Source organism: Vigna umbellata, chromosome 6 (genome assembly GCF_029865625.1).
Source record: "Vigna umbellata cultivar VRB3 chromosome 6, Vumbellata_1.0, whole genome shotgun sequence".
Classification (NCBI taxonomy): domain Eukaryota; kingdom Viridiplantae; phylum Streptophyta; class Magnoliopsida; order Fabales; family Fabaceae; genus Vigna; species Vigna umbellata.
In genome coordinates, this window is record NC_142170.1 from 27,916,279 (window position 1) to 27,931,363 (window position 15,085).

A 15,085-nucleotide genomic window follows, 5' to 3' on the forward strand; every position below is an offset into this window, starting at 1 on the left:
ATCATTAAGTTAATTTCAATTTGATTGTTAATATTTTTATTTTGTTTCAATTTATTTTTATCTTTTTTAAAATTAAACAATTTTATCTTTTTTTAAATTCAAACAAAAATTAATTTTTATATAATGTCATACAAAAAATACTAAAGGTCATCATTCCCGCATAGAGGTGGTGGAGGTAGTGGTGGTTGGGTAGTAGGTGTAGGCGGAAGGAATAATTTTTGGGTGAGGGTGTTTAGGTGTTGACCACTTCCAAAGAACTCCACATGACGAGCTCGCCACGATCGCTGCCGATTCGGCTCCATCCCAGAATCCCCGCCAATACCACCGTGCTAATCCTTTTCCCCTTCCCCACACATCTGGATTCTTTGAACTCTTCACCGTGCAAATCCATGCTCTGGTTTAATATTTGTATTTTCTGTTCTGGATCAATAGTTTGGTAAGTTGTTTAGGATAGTCTTTGTTTTGGCTGATGTTGAATAGTTTTAAATATTCTTATGCTTCACTAGCTAAATGAGATATTCTGTTTCACACATCTACATTTCTACATTTCCTCTGCTTTTATGAAGAAATGTTGAGCAGGAGCCAAATTTTAATGTTTTATGAGGATTCATCATGATTTATATTTGCGTAATATGATGGAAGCGAATTACCGTGTAGCTATGTAATAAGAATTACTATTAATGAGATATTGGGCTTTTCAATTAGGAAATGGAAGTAAAGTTCAAAGAATGAGTTTTCTGCCATGTGGGCTACCTGTTATGATTCTGTTACTTTGTACCTAAAATGTAATTTGCAAAATATTTAGGTTTCTCTTTGGCATGATATTCCATTGCCATCGGGTGATGATATCTTCAACTTCATTGTTGAAATTCTTAAAGAATCCAGTGCAAAGACGGAGGTTGCAACTGATGAAGCTTTCACTCCGATAAAACAAGATACAGAAAAGGGAAAGCTTTGATATTACCCGTGAGATACCATTTCTGAGCTCATGTTGTTCCTTTCTTATTCTAAATTACATTATTTGTTATTGGCAGTTCACTTTTAACGTAAATCTATTCTCTATATTATTTTGTTGCCTTATTGTTGAGATAAATGTGGTGTGATATTTCTTCTTTAGTGTTGTCTATTTACTACCGATCTACTACTTTCAGGGTTCAATACCCATTTCTGACCTTTGATAGTTACCCTTCCTTCTTAAATGCCATTTTCATGTTAATTTTTTATCCTTAACAGTTGAAGCATTTTGCATCTCTCATTTAACACATCCTTGACTTCTTTTACTATGTCTGGTTGATCTAGCTAGACTGATTTGGTTTCATATTTAGCCTATTCTTAAACACATCTTATTCATGTTCTCCAGCTACAATATACATTGGAACTATGGCTTACTTCCACAAACATGGGAAAATCCATCTTTTGCAAACTCTAAAGTTGAAGGAGAACTGGGAGATAACGATTCAGGTATTCCATTAATAAAGATTGTAGACTTCCCTCCCTACCATAATGTTATATATTATGAATACAACACAATATGTCTGAAATCATTGTAATTTTGCAGTTGATGTTGTTGAGATCGCTGAAAGAGAGGAAAATATGAGGTTTTGAAGGTCAAACCCTTGGGTGCATTAGCCATGATTGATGAAGGGGAACTTGATTCGAAAATTGTTGCAATCTCATTAAATGATACAAAAGCATCCTTGGTGAATGATGTTAATGACGTTGAGAAGCATTTCACTGTAAGATCTCTATCACCTAACTGTCTGATAACTTATTTCATAAGTCTGTTCTTGTTCATTTTATAGTTTATGATTATATCAAGCAGCTAGATGACTTGTTAACTGTTTGATCCAAACTACCTAGTTAGGGCAGTCAACTTATTTACCATTACTACATATTGACTAAAAAGATTACTGAGTCAAACATAAATAGTATTGATTGTACAATTAATGTTAGGAGATTAATGTGCTTGTTCAAACATCAAACCAGGTCCCTAGTTTTTACTATTATATATTAAAGAGCTTTTTGGATTGAAAATTAGAGAAAAAAATCATAATGCCTCTACGTTGTAGATAATCAATTCCTCATATTCGGGACAGTAAATGGTAGTATAACATTTCTTCTTCTCTTTTTACTCTATTTGTATATCAACAAAATTTGATTTACCATACGTCATTTAAAATAGTTAGCAAACTTTCTGGTCTGATATATAAAACCTCACTATTATACAATATATATATATATATATATATATATATATATATATATATATATATATATATATATATATATTGTGTATTTACCCGTAGAAGCAGTGCGAAACAAACTATAGTACTCTGTAAAATTGTACATTCCCATTGGTTATCTTAACAAATTCATTTTTTTTTTCTTTCCTGCAAAATTGTATGAGTATAATTATAATTATTTTTTGGTTTAATTGCTTCCTTTGTCCCCAGTTTGGTTGAATTGTGTCAAATTCATCCTCATTTTCAAAAAAGTTTCATTGTCGTCCTCACGTGGTGTAAAAGTTTCATTGTCGTCCTCACGTGGTGTAAAAGTGTCAATTGAATCCAAACATAGAAAAAATTTGTGTCAAAGTAGTCATTTTTCCTATATCTCTGTGTCTTCCTTTCATACAATCAAGTACAGATATTCATTTTACCTTATCCAATTTAAGGCTTTTCATAGCTCCAGAGAAGTGACATATGAAAGGAAGACACAGATATATAGGAAAAATGACTACTTTGACACAAATTTTTTCTATGTTTGGATTCAATTGACACTTTTATACCACGTGAGGACGACAATGAAACTTTTTTAAAAGTGAGGATGAATTTGACACAATTCAACCAAACTGGGGACAAAGGAAGCAATTAAACCTTATTTTTTTATCATTTTAGCAAGTTGGTGATGCAAATGAGCCCAAGTCTCCTTTGAGTACAAGATCAAAGACATTCATCTTGTGGAAGTAACATTTAGGGAGTTTATAAATTTTTTTTAGGATAAAACTATATCTAGTTTATTATGAATTTTGAGTACTTATTGATTAAGTTGTAAGGATGGGTTTTATTTTAAATAGATTTTATGTTACTATGATGATTTTGACAATGAAATTATATAAATTTGTGATGTCTTTAGTTACATTAATATGTTGAATATTGTTACAAATAAATATTTTTGATCTAAAAATATAACCACCTCAAATGGTAGCGAAAATTAAATAATTCTAGCAAAATAAGGTAATAAACCTTAAATTAAATAATACAAACGAGGGAGGTTACAACTTCCAAAGTATAATTGTCAAATTGAATAATACATATTAATACACAAAATAGTGTAAAAAATGTAGGTATTTTTTGCAATCAAATGATTAAAAATAAAAGAGGCTAAAAATTGCCACAAAATAATAGTTGGTAATAGAGGAGGTTTTTACCCTTTGCAAAAAAACCTCTGCAAATTGAATGTGATACCATGGGTCGCGGAAAACCCCCTCAGATAGGTTGTGGCGACTCAAACTACGACGGTTTGAAAAACCTCCGGAAATTATTTTGCGGAGGGTAAAAACCCCGCAAATCGAAAAAAGAACCTCCACTAAATAACATTTTTTTTGGAGTGATATCAGATGGTAGAACATGATATAGGGGTATATGGGTTAAGGGTTGGGGAGTGGATGGGATGGTTTAAAGATAGGGGTTGGATGAGTTAGTTATAGTGATTTGTTAGGTTGGTTCAATAGTGTGGGGTAGAGGCTAGGCGATGTATAGTGATCTCTTGAAAAAGAGCTTCACAAGCTTGGCATGATAGACGATGTCACGAGGAGAGCTTAAGCCCATCTTGTAGCTTCTTCAACATCAATAGCTTCCTTGATAACCAAGGGTTGTGTCATCTGGGTTCTAGGACGTAGCATTGATAGGAGTCATTTTCCAACAACTACATCATCTATTGAGAAGGTAGCATTTGTGTCACCAAATTGATGAGTACGACATGGCTCAACAATGCTCAAGTTGGGTGATGTTTCAGTAGGGATGTTGAAACCGAGATACGAACCTAACGAATCGCAACTGCTCCTTCCTATAATGCTGTTACTGTGATATCTCTCTTCCTGTGTTATGCTCTCTGAAGGGGAAGATGGGCTGGGTACCTGCAAAGACACTCCGACGCTCAAGTCAGAAAAGGGATGTGTGATCAAGAAGAAGAATAATTTCTCTCTTAATTTCTCTCAAGGAAAAACGTACCTTTTTTCCTCTGTGCTTGTCATATTTAAAACAGTAAAATAAACCATTTACCTGAAAATCCGGTCAGTTACCGAAGTTGACTATTTGGAAGTTGTAACTGCTAGATCGTGTTTGATACTGGGTCAGTTACTCCCGTGATTCATGGCATTGACCAATATTCGCAACTGGTTACTTCTAACCGCTAAACCGTTCATGTTAAATGGTGTGTCGAGATTCATCCGTAACTGTTCTTCGTTTAGCGTCATATCAGTGATATTTCGTCTTAACGAGGGTTCGCCGACCTCGACTGGGAGCATGGCATCAGTGCCATAAGTCAGGTTGAATGGTGTGTCCCCTGTGGATCCGTGTGGAGTGCACCTGTACGCCCACAAGACCTCGGGTAGCTCTTCCACCCACAAACCTTTGGCGTCGCCGAGTCGCTTCTTTAACTCAGTACGTATGGCTTTATTCGCGGCCTCGGCTTGTCCGTTTGTTTGAGGATGCTCGACAGAGGAGGTGACATGTTTGATGCCCAGGCTGTTGAGGAATTCCTCCAGCTTTCGCTCGACGAACTGGCGACCATTGTCGGTAATGATCTTCTGCGGTAGACCGAACCGACAGATCAAGCGCTAGATGAACTTCTGCACTTGTTGAGCACTGATGACGGACAATGGTTCAGCTTCTATCCATTTGGTGAAATAGTCGACCGCCACAAGAAGGAACTTGTTCTGTGCTTTGGCAAGAGGTAACGGTCCAACTATGTCGAGAACCCATTGAGCGAACGGCCAGGGAGAAATGATACCATGCAAGTCTTCGGGAGGTGCATGGATGTCGTGACCATGGGCCTGACAGGAGATACACTTCTTGACGAACGTCTCACAATCTTGGTCGATCGTGGGCCAGTAATATCCTGCGCGAAGTATGCGTGCTCTGAATGTTCGCTTACCCGAATGGAACCCGCATACCCCGGTGTGCAGTTCGCGCAAGACGTAGTCGGCTTCCTCCTCTGATATGCATTTCAATAGAGGAGTACTGTGGCCGCGACGGTATAGGGCGTCGCCTATGCACAAGAAACGTGCAATGCGTTTTGAATCAGTCACAGTAATGCTCTCTCCTTGCTCCTGTTTCACCATGAGATCCTTGATCTTCTGTCGCCAGTCTGTTGTTGGTGTTGACACATTGGTGACGAAAACTTTCACGACTGGATGGTCGAGCGTCATCTTAATGATTGAGGATAACTGTGCTCTCTCCTTAGAGTGAGTTAACTTAGACAAGAGATTTGCTCTTGCGTTCTGCTCCCTGGGTACATGGACGACGCTAACCTCTTGAAGTAGGGTCTGAGCTTTGTGGAAATAGCGCAACAACTGATTATCCTTAACCTGATAAGTTCCGTTGACGTGGCCGACCACCAACTTTGAATCCATCCGACACTCTAGACGAGCGACCGTGAACTCTTTGGCCAGGGATAGACCAGCAATCAAGGCTTCGTACTCGGCCTGGTTGTTACTTGTCGGAAACTTGAATGTGATGGCTTGCTCTATGACTAAACCATCTGGTCCTTCTAGGACAACACCGGCTCCTCCTCCCCTTTTGTCTGAGGATCCATCCACGCTGAGGAGCCACTTTGGTGTCGAGTCCTCAGGTGTGGGCATTAACTCAGCTGCAAAGTCTGCCAAATGTTGACCCTTAACGGATCCCCGCGGTTCGTAACGGAGTCTAAACTCTGAAAGTTCCATTGACCAAGAAACCATCCGTCCTGCTAAGTCGGGTTTGCGGAGGATCTTGGCGATCGGGTGATCGGTGCGGACTACTACTTGATGGCTCTGGAAATACGGTCGGAGTCGACGCGAAGCTGTGAGCAGGGCCAGTGCGATTTTCTCAATTCGAGAATATCTTTCTTCCGCCCCCTGCAGCGTACGACTGATGAAGTATATTAAGTTGAGGGAGGGCGCCTCTTGTATCAAGGCAGCACTGACAGCGTGGTGGGATGCTGCGATATATAGCTGAAAGTCGGATCCAGCGTCCGGTCTAGCCATAATTGGAGGGCTGGTGAGAATGTGCTTGACAGTGTTGAATGCTGTTTCGCAATCATCGTCCCAGTGTCGTGTGGTGCCCTTCTTCAAGTTCTTTAGGATGGGCTTGATGTGTTCAGCTAGCTTCGGAATGAAACGAGACAAGGCTGTGAGCCTACCCACTAGACGTTGTACCTCCCTTAGAGTTTTTGGAGCAGCCATGTCGAGTACGACTTTGCACTTGTCTGGGTTAGCTTCGATGCCTCGACGTGTAAGCATTAAACCCAAGAACTTACCCGCCGGGACTCCGAAGGTACACTTGGAAGGGTTAAGGCGCATGCTGTACCTTCTGATTTGGCCGAACACTTCCTTTAAATCCTGCAAGCGTTGCTCCATATAATGGCTCCGAATAACCATATCGTCGACATAGACATCCATGCATCGTCCTATATGATGATGGAAAACTTTATCCATGAGGCGTTGATATGTAGCCCCGACATTCTTCAAGCCGAACGACATTACTTCATAACAGTAATTAGCGCGTTCGGTAATGAAGGCTGTCTTGCTCTGATCAAGTGCGTACATGGGGATTTGGTTGTATCCCGAGTATGCGTCAAGGAAGCTAAGTATGACATGGCCGGAAGCTCCATCTACCAACCGATCGATGCTAGGCAAGGGATACGAGTGTTTAGGGCACGCCTTGTTGAGGTCGGTGAAGTCGACACACATTCTCCATTGGCCGTTCGACTTCTTGACCATGACTACGTTCGACAACCACGTAGTGTAAGTCAACTCCCTAATGAACTGGGCGTTCATCAACTTCTCGACTTCGACCTGAATGGCCTTGCGCTTCTCTTCTCCGAACCGTCGCTTTTTTAGTGCCGCGCTCCGTAGGAAACTTCATGGCCAGATAAGGGTGGACACGATAGCTCCAAATGCATTCAGACAAGGTCGCCCTAACAAGGCGTTGTATGATGTATTGGCCTCGACCAACAGGAATCGGACTCTGAGTTGTGGTGCCTCCCGACTTGTTCCGAGCCGCACTCGCAGGTTGAGGTACCCCCGGGTGTCGACTCTTTCCCCTGAAAAACCTACGATTTGTTCGTTGAAAGGGGCGATGAGGTCCTCGGATAGATCCATCTTTTTGAAGGTGGACCAATACAGGATGTTGACCGAACTCCCCTGATCGACGAGAACCTTGCTGACGTCGTACCGAGCTACATTGGCAGTGATGACCATCGGGTCATCATGATCAGGGTCGGGCGCATGGAAATCTGCATTGGTGAACGTGATATCAGGGATCGACCGAGGCTGTCGATCGACCATGTGCACCGACTTTAGCTGTCTCAGATGTCGTTTCCTGGCGGAAGATGACACTCCCCCCCGGTGAAACCACCCGAAATGGTGTCGATTTGGCCTCGGACCGAACATTCTCTCTCTGTCCGCCGGGGTTGGCTACACGATCGCCTGCGGCATCGGTCATCCCTAGGAGGCGATCGCTCGGGGCTCTGTCTGGAGTGATCCTTACGGTGAGGAGTTGCAGCTCTAGTGAAGATTCTATCCTTGACGTAGTTCTGGAGGTAGCCTGCTCGGATGAGTCGCTCCAGTTCGTCCTTCACCATGTTGCATTCTTCCGTGTCATGCCCATGGTTCATGTGGAACCGGCAGGCTTTGCTACTGTCAGCGTTCTTTGAAGTAGCTTTTCGTCGCATGGTTAAGAGTTCGGCGTGCAAAGCCTCTTCGAGCACCTTTGCTCTCGGTGCGTTGAGGGCTGTGTAACGATCGTACTTAGACGTCCACCCTGACTCTTTTCGGGGTGTTCGGTCTGACTTGTAGTCGTTGGTCGATCGCTTTGCGGGTTTCTTTGCATCGTGATTGGGGTTATCCTGCTGCTGCTTCTTTCTAGAATTCCGGAGATCTTCGATGTGGATGAACTTTGCAATTGTGGATTGCAGTTCTTCCATAGATGCTGGCGGGTCAGCATATAACTGTTCCGCAAAATACCCCGGCCTTAAGCGCGAGGGTAGATTGCTGATGATGAAGGTGTGATTGATATCTTTCACACGCCGGGCCGTCTCGTTGTACCGTTGCATGAAAGCCTTTAGGGTTTCATCCTTCTCCTGCTTGGTATTCACGAGCTCAGCAGCAGTCATCTCCGGTCTTCTGTTGGTTGCGTACTGCTTTCGGAATAGAGTTTTGATTATTGCGAAACAGTCTACTGAATTCCGTGGAAGAGTGTGGAACCATTCCAGGGCCTCATCCTTAAGGGACAAAGAGAAAGCTCTGCAAATGACGGGGTCGTTGTTTGTGTAGAACGCCATGGCGTCTATAAAGTTGCGCAGGTGGTTGTCGGGATCGGCGGAGCCATCATAACGTTCTAACGCTGGGGGAGGCTTATCTGGCATGTGCGCTTGCATGATGGCCTCCGTGAATGGGAGCAAGTTGGTGAGGTGTATGGAAGTAGGCCCCTTCCTCCCCCCGCCAAAAGGGTCAGACAGTCCTCCATGATGGCTCCCTTCATTATCGTCTTGCCGATTTGAGGCTGACAATTCTGGCGGTGGGCGCTGTGCCCTCAGTGCCACCAGCTCCTCATCTTGCTTGCGTTGGAGTTCTTGTTGCTCCCGTATAGTTTGTGCTTGTGCCTCAATCTGTGTCTGCAGCTGCTTGATCAAATCGCGAGTGTTGAGGTCTGCCATTGCTCCGGTGGTCGTCGTTGGGATATCAAATCTCGGCCCCACGGTGGGCGCCAAAATGTTTCAGTAGGGATGTTGAGACCGAGATACGAACCTAACGAATCGCAATTGCTCCTTCCTATAATGCTGTTACTGTGATATCTCTCTTCCTGTGTTATGCTCTCTGAAGGGGAAGATGGGCTGGGTACCTGCAAAGGCACTCCGACGCTCAAGTCAGAAAAGGGATGTGTGATCAAGAAGAAGAATAATTTCTCTCTTAATTTCTCTCAAGGAAAAACGTACCTTTTTTCCTCTGTGCTTCTCATATTTAAAACAGTAAAATAAACCGTTTACCTGAAAATCCGGTCAGTTACCGAAGTTGACTATTTGGAAGTTGTAACTGCTAGATCGTGTTTGATACTGGGTTAGTTACTCCCGTGATTCATGGCATTGACCAATATTCGCAACTGGTTACTTCTAACCGCTAAACCGTTCATGTTAAAACTGTTAATTTAGACATCGCTCATTATATGTCGACCGTCTTATGTATCGACACAAACATATGAGATGTCGTGCGAGCGCTATATGTCGCGACATCACTGTTTGGTTGTCGATCACCAAGTGTTCGACATTAACTTGTAATCGTTATGATGCGATTGTCTGAACGACTGGCGTGACGATGTGTTCGACATGCATATGATCGTGACAGTGCGACCGTAACTGTCGCCAGGTCGCCCGGGTCACCGGTCGACCGTTGGCGAGTTAGGTATCGTACGGTACAGGTGACATATATCCTTCATCACATTCTTCTACCAAGTGGTGACTAGAGGAGGCATAGTCTCATATAGAGGCAACATTACGAAGGTAGATAGATTGTTATCAGTATAAATACACATCAAACTCATTATAGGTTGTTAACAGATCAACACTCCATTGTTTCATCGGGTTGGCTAGAGTTGGGCAAGAGGGAGCAGGGTGAGATCCCTTTATTGTTTCAACCATTTGCATCTTCAATGGTTGTCTATCTACAACTGATAAACAGTGTGCAATAATGTCAACAACCACAATGATCTTCTTATGGCATATGAAGTTAGACTAATTATGGAAGACCAAGATCAGGAATATCGTTTGATAAAATGCCTTCGGAATATCTAGTTTTAGAGAGATTAACAAATAAGAATACTCTCAAACGATGATGCTTCACAAGGCTGTATGAAAGTTTTAACAAAAGATGAATTATGAGCTACTGCTTTTCAAATCTTTTATACAAAGCAACATCTAAATACTTGTAAGGAAAATATGTATGTGTATAAAGATTATGAGATGTTAGATGCTAGTTTTTGTGATAAAAGCAAATGAAAAACTTTTGAATAGTAATGTAATAAACTACGAACTTTATATTGGTTCACTCAACCTGAGCTACGTCTAGTTCTCTCTTAAGAACTCTTAAGGGGTTTCACTAATCTTTTCCATGATTTCATGAGTTTTGCCTCTTCAGGATCTCACAGAGTATTCTCGCCACTCCTGGCTACAACGAGTATTAGTACCACTCCTGGTTACAACGAGTATTAGCACCACTCCTGGTTACAAGGAGTATTAACACTAGTTCTGGAGTATTAACACCACTCCTAGTTTACTATTTCTCATCAACAAATGTACCGAATTTCTCAAGTAATATAAAATGGTAAGACTAAGTATAGTTTTCCAAGAAACTCGTGTAATACTAGATAATTGTACTATTAATAACTCATATAGACTAAAGAATGGAAAATTATGTGCAAGTAAATAAATACATAAAGAATATACGTGGACTTTGGTAGCTAGAGGCACTTAGAAGTGGAAAAAAGTCATAAATGGTATGAAATGGCTTCGCTAAGGGTAGATTTCACCGAGTTCACTCTCTTATTTTGATTTGGTTGCTATAACCATTTTCAGTCCCTATTTTGATTTGGGAGCACGTTACTATGAATTTCATAAAGGATCTTCCCAATTCCTTTTGGAAACAAGTGATCTTTTTTGTGGTTAACAGGCTGAGCAAGACTTCTCATTTCATAACATTACAACACCCATATACCACATCTGATGTGGCCCAATGCTTTATGGATAATGTCTTTAAGCTTCATGGTTGTTCAACATCAATAATAAGTTACAGGGATCCAATTTTTGTCAGTCAGTTCTGGAAGGACTTCATGGCTTATCAAGAAATTCAAGTTCAACTTTCAATTGCTTACCATCGATACACAGATGGCCAAACAGAGATAGTGAACAAATGCATTAAGGTGTATTTGAGGTGTATGTGTTCAGATCATCCTAAACAATGGTCCAAATGGCTTCCCTTAGATGAATGGTGGTATAACTCCCCTTAGATGAATGGTGGTATAACTCGACATATCATAACAATATTAAGGCCAGTGCCTATGAAATCATGTATGGACAGGCACCCCAACTTACCCTGTTTATCAGGGGAATCTAAGATTGAACTGGTCGATAAAAGTTTGCAGAAGAGGGAAGAACAATGTAAGATGGTCAAGTTTCACATGAAAAGGGCACAAGCAAGGATAAAACAAATGGCTGACAAGAGTAGATTTAACGGGACCTTTGAAATTGGAGATTTGCTATTCGTGAAATTACACCCTTGTAGACAAATCTTTGTAGCATTTAGGAGCAGTGCCAAATCAGATTTAAAATATTATGGACCTTATGTTGTAACAGACAAGATTGGAATAATAGCTTACAAGATCCAATTACCAGCTGGATGACTTGTTCATGATGTTTTTCACATGTCACAACTGAAAAAGTTTGTAGGAGAAGCTAGCACATCAATCCACTACCCAATAAATGATGAAGATTCTAAAGTTAAGGAGTCAGAGGCGATAATAGAAAGGACGACCGTCAAAAGAGGAAATAGGGTTGTTAGTAAGGTTGTTGTCAAATAAAGCACCTACTTCCAGAGAAAGCAACGTGGAAATTCTTCTTTGATTTGAAGAAGTTTCCTAATTTTAATCCTTGAGAACAAAGATTATCTTAAGAAGGGAGGATTGATGCAGTATATACGTTAGTGTCAGTTATTTAGCGGGAGATGACAACATCATCATAAACCCGCAATTTGATGATGGTTTGAATAACTGGTTTTGAAGAGGCTGTAAGATTGTGTTGCATGATTCCATGAATGATGGGAAAATCGTTCCAAAATCTAGGAAATTCTTTGCATCTGCAACAGAATGCACACATACCTAGAATGGAATTCAGCAAGATATCACTAGACGCGAGCAGCGCAAGGTGATCTATGAGGTCACTGCTTTGGTTAGAATTTTTGGAAACAATGTCTCTATTCCTAATGTACGTGCTACTTTGTGGGTCCTGTTACCAATAAGGAGTATTGGTAAATCTTGAAGAAATTTGTTTTGATGATGCTACAAGAAGTTTTAGTTGAAGAAGATATTAGAATTAGTTAAAAGCAATTTGTAAAAATTAAATGTAGTAGGAAATTCTTGAAAACCTTGTAAACTTGCATTTTTAACTGCAATAATCGATTATGGAATAGCAATAATCGATTATCACAGAGTCATACAGGAATAATCGATTATCACTTCATATAATCGATTATCACTTTTTGAAAACCCTGTAACGGACTTGAATAATCGATTATCACTTACAATAATCGATTATTCGTGGCAGTTGAAACCTAACCTTAGATATTCAGTGCAGCTGGCTATATAGTGGTTTTTATGTGAAGATTAAAAAGAAGTTGAACACAAAGCTTTTGAAAATACAGTGTTATCTGAGGAAGTTCCAAAAGCTAGTTCATTGCATTGCCTGGTCTTGTGAAAAGGAGAAGCTCGCGCTTTGTGGGTCAAAGGTCGGAGCAGTTCTCTTCAAGTTGACAAAGTTTCTGTTCTTCCAGTTCGTTCGAAGGAAGGTTTTATCTTTTTTTCTGTTTCATTTACTCTATTGTAAACTTGTGAAACTATTTTTAGTGAAAACGTTAATCACTTTTTATAGTGATTAACAACTGGACGTAGATTCTTTTGAATCGAACCAGGATAAAAATTGCTTGTGTGATTTTTTTTCTATTCTCTGTACTGATTACTGTTTTATGCACATCAACTGTTTGGAAATTTGTCTCTAAGAAAATTAAATTTCTAAAACGGACCATCTTATTAAGAGTTTGACTGAACACGCTTTCCACTTTATAAGTTATTCCGCTGCAAAATTCTATAACGATACCGATTGTTCCAACAGGTCCAAGCATCAAATCTTAAAGAACGGTATGTATATAGGCCATGCAATGTCATCCTGATACTCTATGTCAGGTTTTCTCCTTCATGTTCAAAAACATGGATTGGATTTTCGAAAGAGGCATTGCATGGCATCTTTTCTTTTCCTACACTCGCAATTCCTCTTCACACATTTTTATCAACACTCTCTCATGTCAAAGTAACATTCTTTTTCCCAATCCTACAGTTATTTGTTCAAAAGACACTGGGTTTCTTTTTCCAATATTTATTTATATTATCTCGAACATCTTGGAAATGTGGTCATTTGAAATGATGGTTCTCCTGACTGGCCTTCTTCCAAATCCGAAATTAGAAGCATCAGTGCAATGAACCTTCCACACTCAACTGGTGAGACTATAGTTCATATATAATTACTTTTTTTTTTCTTTCTTAGTAATTCTGTTTTACTCCTTTTGGGTCGTAAAATTGAATCTAAACTGGGCTACCATTCAACTTAACGATGTGAAAGGGCAAATTTTGGTACTGTAGCAGTTTTCATTTGCTAATGGAAAAAGGTGAACATGAGAAAAAAGAATGACATGAATGCCAGACATAATGGTGTATCAAACAGTCTTATAAGATATTTGTTTAGATTTAAGGGTATTGGAGTAACTAACAGAGCTTGAAGTAGTAGATATGAATTAACACATTGAACTATGCAATTTTTAAGTAGTAGATATGCAGTTTTTGGTTTGTTCCCTTTTGTTTAAGTACGTATTGTCGAAACAGAAAATACTGATAAATTCTTGATTTAGTGAAACAAATCTGACTTATAAACTGCATTTTGTATCTTCCTTGGTTTTATTTCTGTAAGGTTTCAAACTTGGATCTGAGAAGCATACAACAGAGGCAATGGTACAAAAGTCTGGTTCACTACAATTGACTTCTGGTATTGAAGGATTGTCAGGGTTGAACACAACCCAGGCAAGCTTTCCACATATAAGAATCTGCTTTGATTTTCATGTCGTTTTCCAATTTTTGTAATTGCAATACACAAGTTCTGGTAAAAAAAATGTTGTTGTTAGTACAAGTGGAGATAACATTATATATTGGAGAACTGGGTTTTGGACTGTGTTGCATAGTTTTTGTTATAAAGATGTATTTTTCTGAAAATACATGTGATGCTAGTTTCCTTCTCTTGTTTTCTTACAACTTTTGAGAAGTTTGGTTTTGTGAATTTCATAAGAGACAATTACACCGTACTTCCTGATACCGGTGAGAGGATTTTGGCAACAGAAGTAACTGATTTGTCGAGGTAGGTTTTGTCCCTATGTAATTTAAATTGAACCCCTTAATCCTATATACCTGTAGGCACAATATGAACAATTTCATTAGCATTTCTTGAAAGTTGTCTTGTCATTGATTAATTGTAAAATGAAAGAGTTCACACTGCTTCATCCAGAAAAGGATTTTTAGCCTGAGAAGTTTTCTCATTGATCATAACACTGGTGTTGTTTTACCTGTGTTAGATATTTCCCATTCAGTTTATTATATTTCTGTTATTAAACCCCACTACGATCCCTTATTGTCTTCAATCCATACCACAAAAGTTATTGCAATTAGTAACCCTGTGTCATCAAACAATCTCACTGTTAAATTTTATGATCTAGTATATTGATTATAATCTTGATGACTGCATGGAAATGGTTGTATTATACAATTTTCCTAATTAGCTCAATTATTTGAGGACTTCTTTCAACTTAAAATATTTAATCAGTCCATGCTTCTTTGGTAAAGTTGTTGCATTTGTTGTTTTGACATCCGATAAATCGTGCTGATATGAAGAATAGTTATTTTGAAAATTTGGCTCATTGGTTTTTCACTTGTTAACTGTTTTAGACGGAGGAATAGTCATACGGTGACTCAGAATCTGGTTACTGGAAAATTAAGCACAATTGAATCTTGCTTCCTGT

General features: G+C 39.7%; 1 pseudogene across 1 annotated transcript; it reads left to right on the forward strand.

Annotated features, from left to right (window-relative positions):
* The first annotated feature begins 708 nt into the window (after positions 1-708).
* Positions 709-14,247, forward strand: LOC148197129 (soluble inorganic pyrophosphatase 6, chloroplastic-like; annotated as a pseudogene). Its single transcript, XR_015780486.1, has 6 exons — positions 709-714; positions 806-966; positions 1,361-1,461; positions 1,559-1,736; positions 12,671-13,520; positions 13,987-14,247. The product of XR_015780486.1 is annotated as a soluble inorganic pyrophosphatase 6, chloroplastic-like (transcript).
* Positions 14,248-15,085: the final 838 nt, after the last annotated feature.